The following is a 14197-nucleotide window of genomic DNA, read 5'->3' as shown; positions in this document are numbered from 1 at the left end:
TTACGTCTGCTGTCAGCTTCTTTGCCAGAAATTACGTTACTTTCTAGTTTGTATTAAGCATCCAAAATTAATTTTCAGAAATTCTCCATTTGGACTGAAATCTCCTGACATTCCTGGCTGTTGTTTTACAGCAACATGTCACACCACTGGTAAGACCTTTTGTATTATTTTTCTTCCATCCAGGCAGGCTGCCACAGGAGAAAATTTTTTGCTAAGCAGAATGTCAGTTTATGTGTTACATTATATTAACAAAGGAATATAAATCAGCTCCACTTTAGGAATTGTTTATTAAACCATGCCCACCACAACAGAATTCATCTCCTTGGGAGAAGGAGAGGAGGAGGAAGGTATCAGATCTATCCCAAAAGAAATCTGTAGTCCCACCACAATATTTAGAGGGTGTTTGATGAGCTTTTTGTTTTAATAAGGACACTAAAATATGCTTTAACACTTCCCTAGCACAACTCCAAAATATGAATGCCACCATGTACCTCCACAGCTGGCGTGAAGGAACAGATTTGTTTTTGTCATTGAGCAGCAGAGTCCAGAGCCACAGAGCAAACAGCCAAACTGTGGGACAAAGCAGAACCCAGAAAACAGCCAGAGCAGAGCCCCACTCCATGGTTTTGGCCAAGGAATAATGCTGGGCTGCAGTCAGTGCAGAGGCAGCTCTGGCACTGGAAACTGCGGGCACCAAACAGGGGTGAGGTGCCCTTGGAGCCAGGGCAGGATCAAAGGACAAAATCCTGCTCTGCTGCTGGGGAAGCCTCGAGGAAAGGTTGTTTTGGGTGTATCAGTGAAATGACACACTGTGAATTTGTGCTGTGGTGAATTACATGTGGGCACCTTCATGGTGAAGAGCAGCCACGTGTGCTCTTCTTTATTCTTTAAAACAACTAAATAGGGAATAACTTGCAGAGAGGGTAAAGAGGAAATTCTTGGATTGAGTAAGACATTAATAGAAAAAAATTGATAAAAAAAACACTATGTAATTAAAGCAACAGCTTCCACTAAGTTATCAGTAATTTCCTGAAATGCTTTGCATTAAGAACCCCACAGTTGTGTCAGATCAAGGAGGAAACTACAACAGGAGATCATCAATTTCAGAAAGTAAACTTTTCAACAAGGAAATGCAGGGGCAGGGCAGGATAAACCAGATCCAGGCTCCTTCTTCCATGAATTTCATTCAAATGCATTTCCAGCACCAGAGAAAGACTGAGGACTGCAGGGTCAAGAAGAACCAGTTGTCAAAGCCCACACTGCAGATTGCACATAACAGGTAAATTGTTCTTATCCAAGTAAGCTCCTGTGATTAGCAATAATCTGTGGGTAAAACCTTCCAATATCCCACAGATCCCTTGGAATAGATAGCTAAATTCTTGCCTAAATTTGAAAAGTAGCTGTTTCTGGAGCAGGAGAGGCAGGAAGAATGGAGGTGAGAAGAAGAGGAAATATTTATTTTATTTGGTAAATCATTCACAGTGGAGTTTTGCATTGCCTTTTGTACCCCATCCCATGCAAGGACATTCTCATATTGCTGTAGGAATCCTACAGCTGGAAAACACTCAGACTTTTGGCAAGTATTTGCTGAGACAGATTAAATGGCATTGGTGGCAAAAGCACTGGCATTTATTGTGATATTATTAAATCTATCCTTGGAAGCTTCAAGTTTGTTAATTCATGTTAAGAGAACAAGCAAAAAAAAAAAAAAATCCCAAACCCTTAAAAAGAGCTTGAATCTGTGTTTGCAGTGAAGGCACTACAGGGAGCACAAGGCTTTAGCTGAGATGTGTCACACACAAATTCAAATTCTCACTGCTGACAAAACACATTGCCCCGGAACCCTTGTTACACAACAAAATGCAAAGTTCACTTTTTCCCTGGTGCAAAGGCATGAATGAAATGGCATTTCAGGTACTTTCTGTCTCTGTGGGGAGCAGGAGAAACTTATTTCTCTCCAAGCTGAAATCCCAAGGGTTGGTTTAACCTCCCTGAGTTAAACCTTCCCTTCCCACCACAATCCACATCTCCAGCTTAAAAATGGGAGATGCCACGGGGGACAGAGGAGCAACTGCTGGCACACAACCTCTGTCCTTTGACATCTTCTCTCTTTTTCATTTTCTCCCCTCCCAAATCCTGTTTGTTGAACCAAAAGCTGTTCTCCTTGGCAAGGCATCTGGACACCCGGCTGCAGCCCAGGGTTTTCCTAATTACAGAGTGCAGCTGGGACCCATCCCCAGCCTCCAGCGCCTGGATCCTGCCTGGGGCCAGCTGGCAGCTGCCTCAGGTAAGGGCTCAGAGAAGATGTACAGTAATTTCACAACTATAAGCCACACCATTTTGACTAAGATTTTGGTCTGAACCCGGAAGTGCGGCTTATAATCAGGTGCGGCTTATATATGGACAAAGAATGAAAAGTTGCTGTTTTAGTTTGGAGGACAGGTGTCTGCTGAGAAAGGCAGCAGCCTCTCTTTGAAATGGAGAATGTAAACCCCCTCCCTCCAAATTATTATAATTTTGAAATCAAGGGGCTTTCAGGCAAAGATACGGGAATAGGAATAACAGTTCTTTTCTAGGGAAATTAAAATAGAAATACAGCACTACAAAGAACAAACCCCAAACCCTGACACAGTCAGAGTACAACCTGACACCCGTCAGGCAGGGTGTTGGCAGCAGTCCCATTCCATGGTGGCTGCATCCTCCTGCAGTGACAGATGTGGCTCAGCTGGAGCAGTGCTCCTGTACAAGGTGCAGTTTCCCTCCGGAGCTCCAGTGGGGATGTGGAGAAATCCGGTTTTCCTCTGGAGTCCAGTGGAGAAAGGGGCTCCCTTAGTGTCACAAAACCTCTGTTTTTATCTTGGTAAGAAATGTTGGGCTCTTCCCCCCGGCTGGAGCAACTCCCAATGGGATGCAGTAATTTTATCAGTCCCACAGTGGGACTCAATGGCCATGAGCAGAAAATGACTCGCTGGAGGAAGGATGGGTTGTGAAAAGATAAAGAACAATGCCCTGCCTGGTTTCAATGGATGGCCCATTAGCAGAATATCTCCCACGGAGATCAGGATCACTGCCCCACCCTCAACAGATGGTGATAGAACAGATACCTTTTATCACACTCTGTAGTGTAAGCCAAGACAGTTGCTGACACCCGGATGTGCGGCTTATAATCCTGAAATTACTGTACTTGTAAACCAGCTGAAGTCCATCCATCTGAAGCCCAGATCCATGGCAAAGGTGGGGGTGTTTGGCAGGTCCAGGACAGCCCCACACTGAGCCAGCTCAAGTTTTGTGTAAAATTTGGGGTTCATGTAAAAACCGTGGAAAATGCTGGTTTCCCAGTGTTTCAGGCTGGGGGACACTGTTTGGTGACAAAACAGATGTGAGAAGGACATTGAAGGGCTGGAGTGTGTCCAGGGAAGGGAATGGAGCTGGGAAAGGGGCTGAAGAATTCCTGAGGAGCTGGGAAGGGGCTGGAGAATTCCTGAGGAGCTGGGGGGGCTCAGCCTGGAGAAAAGGAGGCTCAGGGGGCCCTTGTGGCTCTGCACAAGTCCCTGCCAGGAGGGGACACCGGGGGGATTTGGGATCTGGGAACAGGGACAGGGACAGGAGCAGAGGGAACAGCTCAGGCTGGGCAGGGGAGGCTCAGGGTGGAAATTTGGGAAAATTCCTTCATGGAAAGGGTTGTCAAGAATTGGAATAGGCTGGCTGGGGAAGTAGCAGTATCAGCCCCGCTGGAATTGTTCAGAAATCTTGTGAATGTGACAACTGGGGACGTGGGTTAGGGGTGACCTTGGCAGTGCAGGGGGAATGGTTGGACTCGATGATCTCAGAGAGCTTTTCCAACCTGAATCACTCTGTGATTGACACCCAGAGTGGCACCAGGCAGAGCTGGAATCACTTCAGACCACTGGCCCTGGCCTTGTCCCCAGTTTCTGTCAGGAAAGGTGAGTATTTCAGTCACTTACTGTTCACATGCTGACAAATGTCAATGTGTGTCAGCACCTCTGGTTTTCCTTGTTCTGCTCCAAGCCCTGCTTGCTCTGCACTGACCATGTCCCCTCTGAGCCATCACCTATCAGTGGGCTCCTCTGGAGCCTCCAGGAACCTCCAGTGCCCCCCTGGAAACACCATCAAACAGCACTGCAGAGCACACACACTGCTATCAAAGAGGAAAACTTCACTTCACCAAAAAATGACCTTTTTTGGTGATCTTAGCTCAACACCCATGAGAGTGGTGAGGGGAGTTGTGCTCCCACCCATGTCCATGGCAGCAGGATCCCTACAGCACTCAAAAAATCCCCAAAATTCCTCAATTTCCCCACTTAGCACCTGGGAGCTAAAGGGCAGGGATGGCTTAGCTGCAGGGTTGGCTATCAGAGAATCACTCTGCTAACACAGTGTCTTCCTTCACCATTTTTTTAAAGCCTTTTCTTCCTTCTGTGTATTATTCTTATAGGAAGTAATCCATACTCGACTCTGTTTAAAACATTAGAACTGTTTAAATTTCCTCGTGGCTTTTTAAAATTCAAATACCTGCAGAAGCCTGGAGGAAAAAGAAGTGTCATTGTTAAAGATTCATCACATTCCCTGCTCAGTGAGGGCTGGGAGAGATCATGGTTTGCTCCTTCAGATCTGAGGTGAGTCATCCAAAAAAACCCATCCGGACATTCCGGATACATGGGAGATGAAAGCCAAGCTGGAACGAGCAGCAGAACCAAACCCATGTCTTCTGGTTTTCTTCATGTGTCAGAAAGAAAGGATTTCATAAAACTGCTCAGCCTGGTGTCATCTCAAATCAGACTGAGCACTGGAGTTCACATTCCCAGTATGAAAAGTAGAGACACAAATGCTGAAAATTCCGTTTATCAGAGTCCTTGCTGATGTCAAATTGATTTATAGGGAATTTACCCCAAAATGGTGTGTTTAGTTGTTAGTGGAGAGAGTGCTGCATCCAAGAAAGCCTTGGCACAGGCACATGGAGTGATTTGGGTTGGAAGATCATGGGCAGGGACATCTTCCACTATCCCAGGGTGCTCCAAGCCTTGGACACTGCCAGGGATCCAGGGGCAGCCCCAGCTTCTCTTGTCCTTCACAGACATTCTCCTGAGCCTCCTGAAGTGATGCTAAATTCAAAGAAGAGGGGAGGGGTTACACTGATAATCTCTGCAGGATCTGACATTTAGCAACCTTGGAGTAAGGCCAGGCAGGAATTTTCACCAAGGTGCCTAAGGAGAGCATGGAACCATCCTGAGAGCTCAAAACCACCCAAAATCCACATGGGATGTGCTCATCAAGGAGGATGACAGAGGGACAGTCCCTCAGCCCTCTCAGAGCATCTTTGCTGAACTTATAAAAGTCACCTGCACTCCTTGACAACAAGGGTCAAACAGCAGTGTGGGCTCAAGCAGGGGAAAGCAGCTCCAGCTCTTTCCTTGAAACCTTTCTTGTCATGAAAAAATAGTCAAACCAACACAAACAAGCACTTTGCCACAAAATAAAGCACTTGAACACAGTGGCACAAAATGATGGTGCTTTAAGGCAGCTTTGTGGGGAAGGCTTTCAAATCAGAGCAAGCCTAACAGCCTGAAATCATTGCAGCCTGAGCAGGATTCATTGTGTAAACAAAATAGAAGGTGTCAGGATGGATTTTCTTCTGTTACAAGTGAGATTTGATAAGTGAATTATCTCTCCCTGCTTGCACACCTTGGAGCTGTGCTGGCTGCCTGCAGAGACGATTACAGGATCCACCATGGAAGGGACAAATGAGTTCTGGTCTATTATCAAAAAGCCACAAGTCATAAATGTCTCATTATCTGTGCCATTAGAAGCAAGGTGCTCATCAGGGGGCTAGAAAGAGGAATTAGATCTTCAAACCCACGCATGAGTGAAAAAAAAATGGTGTTTTCATTATGCATTGCTGTTATTCTTTATCTGCAATTAATAATATTAAAAGAGGGATCACCCCCAGCACATCCATCACACAGACAAGATTAAGAAAATTCTTCACTTTCTCCCTTTTCCCTTTCTCCTCCAAGTTTCTTTTTTTTTTTTTTCCTTTTACTTTTTAAAAATTTTCAGTGATGTGCTGTTGGGCAATCCAATATTATCCATACATAAGGGATCCCAGGGAGGTTTTGCCCTGGAGGTTTGGGACTGTGTGGGAACAGGAAGATCAGTGGGAATCAGCTGGAGAGGAGAGGCTGAGAGGCTCTGGATGCCCCCCTGGCATGGGAAGCAAGAGAGGGGGAAAAACCAAAAGCAAGGCACTCCTCAGAGGTTTTATGTAAGAAATTTGTAGCACTGACTTGTGGGTTAGAGCAAGCTGAATAAATATATTCAATATTTCAATATGAACATTGGATGTGCCAGAAGTTTGTACAGAAAATAAAGTAACAGGAGACAGAGACAAAGAAAGGAGGTGAGTCCAGGCAACACCAGCACCTAAATTTTTCTAATTTTAGGGAATTCTGAAGACAATTCCTGGTTCAGAGCTTTGCACTGAGTTTCATTAGTACCTACTGTCACATTATTTGGTTTATTGACCACTGAGCACTCAATATCCTCTCAAAATAAAGATATAATTAACAGAAACATTCCATAAAGAGCTGATGGAAGGTTCCCTTCACCCCTCTCAGAGTCCCCTTCCCAACCTGGCATTAAAACAAACCCATTTTTGATACCACATCCATTTCTGGAAGTCCAGGAATGCTTGAGACAGCCAGAAAATTCTTAAGTGACTGTAAACATAACAAACACAATGCATAAGCAAACAAAGGCAAAGCAGTTCCACAGCCAAAAAAATTATATTTATGAAGAGTGATTTTAGTGTTATTATGAGTATTTATGTAAAGGTCATAACATACATAGAATTTGATGGCACAAATGGATTCTGTAAATAAAAATTCCGCCCGTGCTGCTCAGAACTGGTAGCAATTACAAAATGTACACATTTGCTCAGAGCTGCTTGTGCATAATAAGAGCTCGAGGTTTTTTGTGTGGACTCCCAATTCAATATTTCTCATATTTACCTGCTTTTGAAAGAGAAACTCAGAGAGGACAAGTGCACTGCCTGTTATGTATTTCATGACTCAATATATATCCTGCTGCAGGGGTTTTTTTGAGATGCTTTGGCTTAACAATGGTATTTATTGATTTCTTTTTTTCATTTTAATCCTCTTAATACAGCAATGACTCCAGAAAGCGATGTGTGCCGTGGGTACAGATGTTTTTGTGGAGGTATCAAAGGAGTGATTCCAGCCCACATCTCTATCACTCCCATTTTGTTTGCAAAACAAAGAAATGGGATGTTCAGGAAGCAAATTTGACACTGAACGATTCGTGCAACAAAACAAAACTTGCTGGAGCTTCAGCCATGCCAGATTGAATAGAGATTTTTTTCATGATACTTTTGTACAATAGAAGCATTTATATTTTGTGTAATACTTGGGATTATTCTTTCTTTCTGGGAAGTCTTTCACATTAACTGCTGTGATTACAGCCATCACAAACTGCTGATAATAGGGGATGCAGGGGGCTAAAACCAAGATTTAAAATAAAACCAGTTTTCACAGGATAAAAACACAATAGCCAAGATTTACATAACTGTGAGGCCCCAAAATTTCAGTTTCTAAGTTGCTGATGTGATCACAAATAGTTTTGCTTTGCATAATTTAAGATTATTTTGTAGGTCCCTCTAATTTATTTCAGTTGCCATGGACTTGCCCTTATTCTAAATCTAACAGCTGAGTTAGAATAGAATAACTTTGCAGTCATTCCACCACATAAAACTTTTCAGCTGGTGAATTATTACCAGGATTTGCCTTTGGAAGGGAAAGCAGAAAACCAAATCTCTATTCATAACATTCTTTTACTACGTACCTGCACTTTGTTTAATCTTGAAATTATCCTTTTTGGATTCCATTTCAACAGGTGGAGAAACACAGATGGAGATTGAATAATAGAGATTAAAAACAAAATGTTGCCATATGACCATGAAATAAGGCATGGGGGCTGTTGGTTTTATCCCCAGATTCAGCAGAACACAATTGGCCATTGCCTTTTTTTTTTTTCTTTTTTTAATCACTCAGGATCTCAGCTCTGAAATGCTGCAGAAAATCTGGGATTGATGATTAAATGTGACAGCTCTCAAAGCCACAACTCCTGGCAGCTTTTTGGATGAGATGTGGAGTTTTCTCCAGCTTTCCTTGGGCTGGGGATGGCACCTGGATGGGAGGGAGCAGGGCTGGGGCTGTCAGTACCCAGCCCAGGCAGCCCTGGCTGCTTCTCCAAGAAGAAATCAGCTGCTGCCTAGCAACCACCCAAACCTGGTGCCTGTTTGTGTATTCCAGTTCTTGTGCAAAACTGAGCTCAGATCCCAAATTATGGCATTCAACAGGAACTGCATTCAACAGCAGAGCTGCAACAGATGCATAAGAAAGAGCATTTCCCTTGAATTCCTCCTTCTCCAAGGTTGTGTTTGTAAAATACACACACACACCCCAACAAATTCAATGCCAGGCCATTCAGAAGAATATTTCAATATGTGAATAGTTGTTTTTCATAATAGTTGTCCTTCAAGAGCTGCTTCCATGAATAAAGTCATTCATATACCTTTACATTTTAATGATGATGTCACCAAGAGTCATACAGGAACAAACTTGAAGTGCCACGTTCTCTTGGGCATGACACAAATTTCCCTGCAAAAAAGTTGTCCCTGTGGTTTAGAAGTCCTGATTTTTTTTTTCTTCATTATTATTTACTGCATGTGAAACAAGTAAGGGGAAAAAACCCAAACAACAAAAAACCCCAACAACCCTTTTGCACCTGCTTGGATCACATTTCCAGCCTGATTTCCAAAAGGAATTTGATTTATGCCCTCTCCTTCTTTATGCCCAACCTGGGTCTGCTGAGGTTTTGGCCTCTTTCAAGCCCCTTGACAGAAGGGTCGATAGCTGATCTCCCAACAAGCTGACATGAAAATCAAGGGATTTGTGGGATGAGAGGCTGCCACAGGTCACCAGATCATCCCTGTGTGATCCATGGACACTTCTCCCTTGTCGTGGGAGCAGAGAGGAGCACAAGGGGCAGATGGGAGAAGGGAAGGGAGAGGTGGGCAGGAGTGAGGAGCAATATTTGGGTTTGGGCTCATGGGCTCTGTCATGGAATGGCCTCTTTCTTGTCAGCCTGGATTTTCCATTTCACATTCTTGTTTTCATTCTCTAAAGAAACATGGGAATCTCATGGTAGGATCATGGAAATTGAGGGGCTCAGAGAAAATCTAATAATGCCACAGCTGCTTGACCCTGGTAGTGGGGTACCTTAGACAAAACCATGTGCAACATCTGCCCTGTTTGAAATCACAGAGCAAAGTCACCCTCCTAAATGTGACAGACCCAGCACCAGATTCCCAGATTTTTCTGCAGAGAATGCTTGGAATGATGCCCTGTGAAGTGATAACTGAGCAGCTCAGAACAACCAAATGCTGAAACAATTCTCTCTCCAAGGCAGATGAGGTGGCTGGGGATGGTTGCCACCAGCACCACTTTGTTTGTCCTGCAGTTGTTCCTTCCCACGACAATCTCTGATCCAGAGCCAAAGCACAAACCATTAAATAACTCAGCTGCACTCTTCCCCCAGCCAAATCCTGGCCCTTCCACATCCAACCTTTCCACTGGGTGCTCTGGGATGGGAATTGATCCCAAATGTCTCTCCAGGGCCACCAGTTACAGGACACAGACTTGGCTGAATGTGCTTTCAGAAACTTGTTTGGTCACTATTGATATTCCCTGTTCCACCAGATCCTGGGAATGAGCTGCAGGGCATGGCTGAGCCTTTCCAGGCTCTGCAAGGAGCACTCTGAGCTCCCAGCCCTGTGCTGGTGACACCGAGCTCAGGTGGGACGTGGCCAGGTCAAGGGCAGCAAAGAAAGGGGGAATGTTCAGTTCTTTTGGGAAAGCTGCAGCTGGAAATGTGGATTTGAAATTGTACAGCCAATCCACATGGCTGCAGCCCTCGGGAAAACTGAGTGCATCTTTCCTCCTCCTTTCTGCACCCACATCTTCCTTTTTTCCTGATTTTCTTGGACCAATAGGCTCAGGTGGACATCTCCATTGGATTAGTTCCAGTTACTTTGCTGAATTTACAATTTTAATCTGATGGGGTTTTTTGCTTGTGTAATTTTTGGGGGTTTTTTGGGTTTTTTTTTGGTTTTTTGTTTTTTGGGTTTGTTTTTAAGGATGTGATGTGTTTTTATCTGGGTTTGGGGTTTTTGCTTGTTTTGGTTTTTTTTGGTTGTAATGTACCTTTTTTTACATCCACTCCAAAAAAGTACCTTGGTGGCGCTTACATCCAAAGGGAAACTGGAGAAAAGCCTGGTCTTTTCTAGGACAAGTATAAATGTGTGCTGGGAGCACTCCAGCAGCTGGCCCACCCCGAGAAGAAAACTGGCCAGTTTAATTTCAAACCCTGCACCATGGATCCTGAATTTTCTCTCCCCAAACACATCCACACAATCTGGATGGTGGGAATGCTAAACAGATGTGGACACACAGGGGTTGAATCTAGAGAGCATTCAAAGGGGTTGAGGCAAAAAAGCCAATATTTACACCAGGAGTATTTATTGTAAATTAAATCCAACCAACAGGAGAGACAAACACTGCAGGGATACCTGCAAGGGCATTGGGTTAAAGTTTTGTCCTCTTTAAACAGATTAAAAGCCAAGCTTTTTAAATTCTTCCCCTTTTAAAGAGCAAAAAAAATTTAAAATACACTCAGAATTATGTGCACTTTTTGGTGCTTAGTGGGATAAAGGTCATCTATGATGTAAAAAAAAAAAAAAAGAAATCCCAAGAATTCCAACAAGTCACTCATTGCTTTAAATAAAAAGGCAAAAATGTTTCTCACAACCTGAACTGAAAGCATGATTTTGGAGGATGTCTGGTCTATGTCATATTGATTTAAAACCATTTTATTACTCTAAATGTAGCACAGCTTTAGTTAGAAGAATGTGAGGATTAACACCTTGGCCAGAATGCTGATAGATGTGAGAATATAGATTTATATACTTCATTCAACAGTTAAGGAAAGTTTATTAACTCAAAATTAGGTGGATTTCTCTAATTTATAATGGACTGTTTATACTTAAATAAAATACTGAAATGAGCACAAGATGTTTCTGTTCCTTGGGTGTACACTGGTGTTTCTGGCTGTGCATTGTGATATTATCAGGATTTTTCCAGGGTTTCCAAGGTTGAGAGTGTGGGGTTTTTAATTGGGATTTTGGGGGATTTTGGGTTTATTCCTCCAGAGAGCAGTTCCAGCTCTGTTCCCTGTTGCTTTTAAAAAGCAGTGGCTAAATCAAGGTTCTATTGATTTCCTTGCAAATTGACAACTAAAATCTCCACCAGCTCCAAACCTTATTGTCCCCAGCCCTCTCCTTTCCTAACAAAGCTTCCAGGCCATGGTTATCCTTTGCAGAGCTGGATTAAGATCTGCTAAATGCTCAATTATACTTCACTCTCTTTCTTTATACTTTACTCCTCTCTCTTCACTACACTTTCTGCACAAAGTGTAATTAAATCCTGAATCTCAATGACCATCATTAGGATAATGATGATTCCTCCTTTTGGGACACAACTCCAAGGCTAGGCCAAGACCACTAGAGAAGGAAGCAGGGAAAGGAGGGTGTGAAGTAAAGCTGCCATAAAATCCAAAATTTCCCTGGAGGAGGAGTTTGCAATAGCTGCACCCACAGCAGGTTATGGTAACAGCCTCTCTTTGTGGGGACAAATAAACAGCTTTATGTTCCTGACCTCCAGCACACACAATCAGAGTGCAATTGGAGTTCTTTGCTGCTCTTTAGATATTCATTTCTCTTCCCTGGTGCTGAAAAGGCCTGGCTGAAGGCAGCTTGTGCTAGATTAGGCTTCATGCATTACAGACTCCAAAGATATTTTTTCCCCTGCTCTCAGAAGGTGAAAGTGTTGAGGCATTTCTTTTAAAGGCCTGGTGGAAATTATTGCTCATTAAATGAAACAGCTGTTTGACCCAGGCTCAGGGATGCTCTCCCAGGCCAGGCTCAGGGATGCTCTCCCAGGCTGGGCTCAGGGATGCTCTCCCAGGCCAGGCTCAGGGATGCTGCTCTAGGCCAGGCTCAGGGATGCTCTCCCAGGCCAGGCTCAGGGATGTTCTCCAGGCCAGGCTCAGGGATGCTCTCCCAGGCCAGGCTCAGGGATGCTCTCCCAGGCTGCGCTCAGGGATGCTCTCCCTGAGCTTCCTCCTCAACTCCCATCTTCTCTCTGCTGCTCTGCTCACCCTTCCCTGGTTTAACTGAGCCAGGCTCCAGCAGTTTAGCTGGGATCCCAGCAGGGATTAGCAGGAGCTCAGGGGTGCAGCCTGGGCAGCAATAATCAGGGTTTCAAACACGCCTGGTGGGAAGGGATTGTCATTTGTGGAGCCAGTCCCTCTAATGCAGAAACAACCCCCGTGCTCCAGGAGAGGATAATTTGGCAGCTCCAGTCCCAGTGGCTCAGAGACATAAAATCCAGCCTCATCAATGTGTAAGATTAGAAGTAATTAGCCCCCATATGGTAAAGTCATCGCTCAGGAACTCGGGGCTGTCTGGGGACTTTGTGTAACGATGCCTCAGGGACGACTGAGATGGGACCTTTGACTTCAGTGATTTGGAAGGGGCTGAGACCTAATTAAATCTGCAAAGATGCTGTAACTGCATTAAAAGGGATTTTTAAATATGAGCCATATTCCCTTCCACTAAACAAACTAGGTGTATTCCACCCTGGAACAGGGAGAGAATTAATCAAGGGACAGCGAGCCAACTGCTGCTGTGTGGCTGCCAAAGAGAAGATGATACAGGATTATGTAGAATTGAAGAACATTTAATAAGAATTGAGGGATATTTACAAGAATTGAAGAATATTTAACAGGTTTTTTGCAAGGATGAGGTTTCATTTAGCTGTGGTGAAAACCAAGCACATAATCCTCATTGTAAATCCAAGAGACAATGTGGGGTTCTTAAAATCTGTTTCTGCAAATGTTTGCCTTACATAAAGAAAAGCTAATTTTCTTGTAAAAATAATATACAATTTAATTTTTCACTCATTAAAAAAACCATCTTGCAGCTTTTCAAAGAAGGGTACACAGAGCTGTTATATTTCTGCTACTGAGCCCCACACAGCACTTGCCATCTCACTTTTCCTTAAAAAGGTTTGGCACTTTGTACTGGAGAAAAGAAGGATTTTAAGTTCTCTTTTCAGCAATGATTGCCTCATTTATATGATCTATCTTTTCCCAAGGATAAAAAACATTCACTGTATGATATGAATATTTTTCTAGCATAACCCAGCCTTTTGTTAGTGCAGAGCTGGATCCTCAGAGCTTGGCAGGTGAGTACAAAAGTATTTTCAGGGCATGAACTCAGAGTGGGACAAAGGAAACATCCTGAGAAAAGAGCATTGGGATGACACAGGCAAGTTTAGACACTTCATCATTCTGCTTGAAAAAGATTAACTAAAACAGCATCAAACTCATGGGTGGGCAGGTCAATGCTGAGAGAAATCACCATTTAGCCAAATAGCTTCAATTTTATTTTTCTAAAGTCTTAGAAGCAATTTGACCTTTGCATTGATGATGGTGGTACAGTTACTGCTTTTACAAAAGAACCATCTTCAGCCATTCCTGAGTGAATTCAGGGTTATTTATATCTAAATTATGCATTATTATTATACTGAAATTACCCATTGCTATTTATACTGAAATTATCCATTGTTTGGACTGCCTATAAACCTGTGAAGTCAGTAATCTTTATTTGAGCCAAACTTGATGAACAAACCTATAAATACATTCTCTCACAGAACACATCTACAGCCTGTGGGATGACTCAAAGCATGTTATTAACATGATCCCAAAAATTATTCAGTCAGTAAACATCACCCTAAAACAAAGAGGTGCCCCATCCAGCCTGGCCTTGGACACTTCCAGGGATTCTGGAGCAGCCACAGCTGCTCTGGGCTCTGCACTGAGCGCCCCAAACACTGCTGGGCTGTGGAAATTAATCCCTCATCACCATCACAGCTTTAATTCCAGCATGTACATGGGATGGTTTCTCCTCTGGGTGTCATTCCTGGGGATATCCATCCCTGAATAATGCAGTTCCAGCAGCATTTCTTTATGGGCTCTCTCT

General features: G+C 43.6%; 1 protein-coding gene across 1 annotated transcript in view; it reads right to left on the bottom strand.

Moving 5' to 3' along the window:
* The window catches only part of C8H10orf90 (chromosome 8 C10orf90 homolog), a 56703-nt gene that overhangs the window by 30182 nt on the left and 12324 nt on the right, over nt 1-14197 (bottom strand). The gene's annotated exons all lie outside the window — the stretch shown is intronic.

The sequence above is a fragment of the Catharus ustulatus genome, chromosome 8 (assembly GCF_009819885.2).
Source record: "Catharus ustulatus isolate bCatUst1 chromosome 8, bCatUst1.pri.v2, whole genome shotgun sequence".
Lineage (NCBI taxonomy): Eukaryota > Metazoa > Chordata > Aves > Passeriformes > Turdidae > Catharus > Catharus ustulatus.
This window is presented reverse-complemented; position numbering and strand designations above follow the sequence as displayed.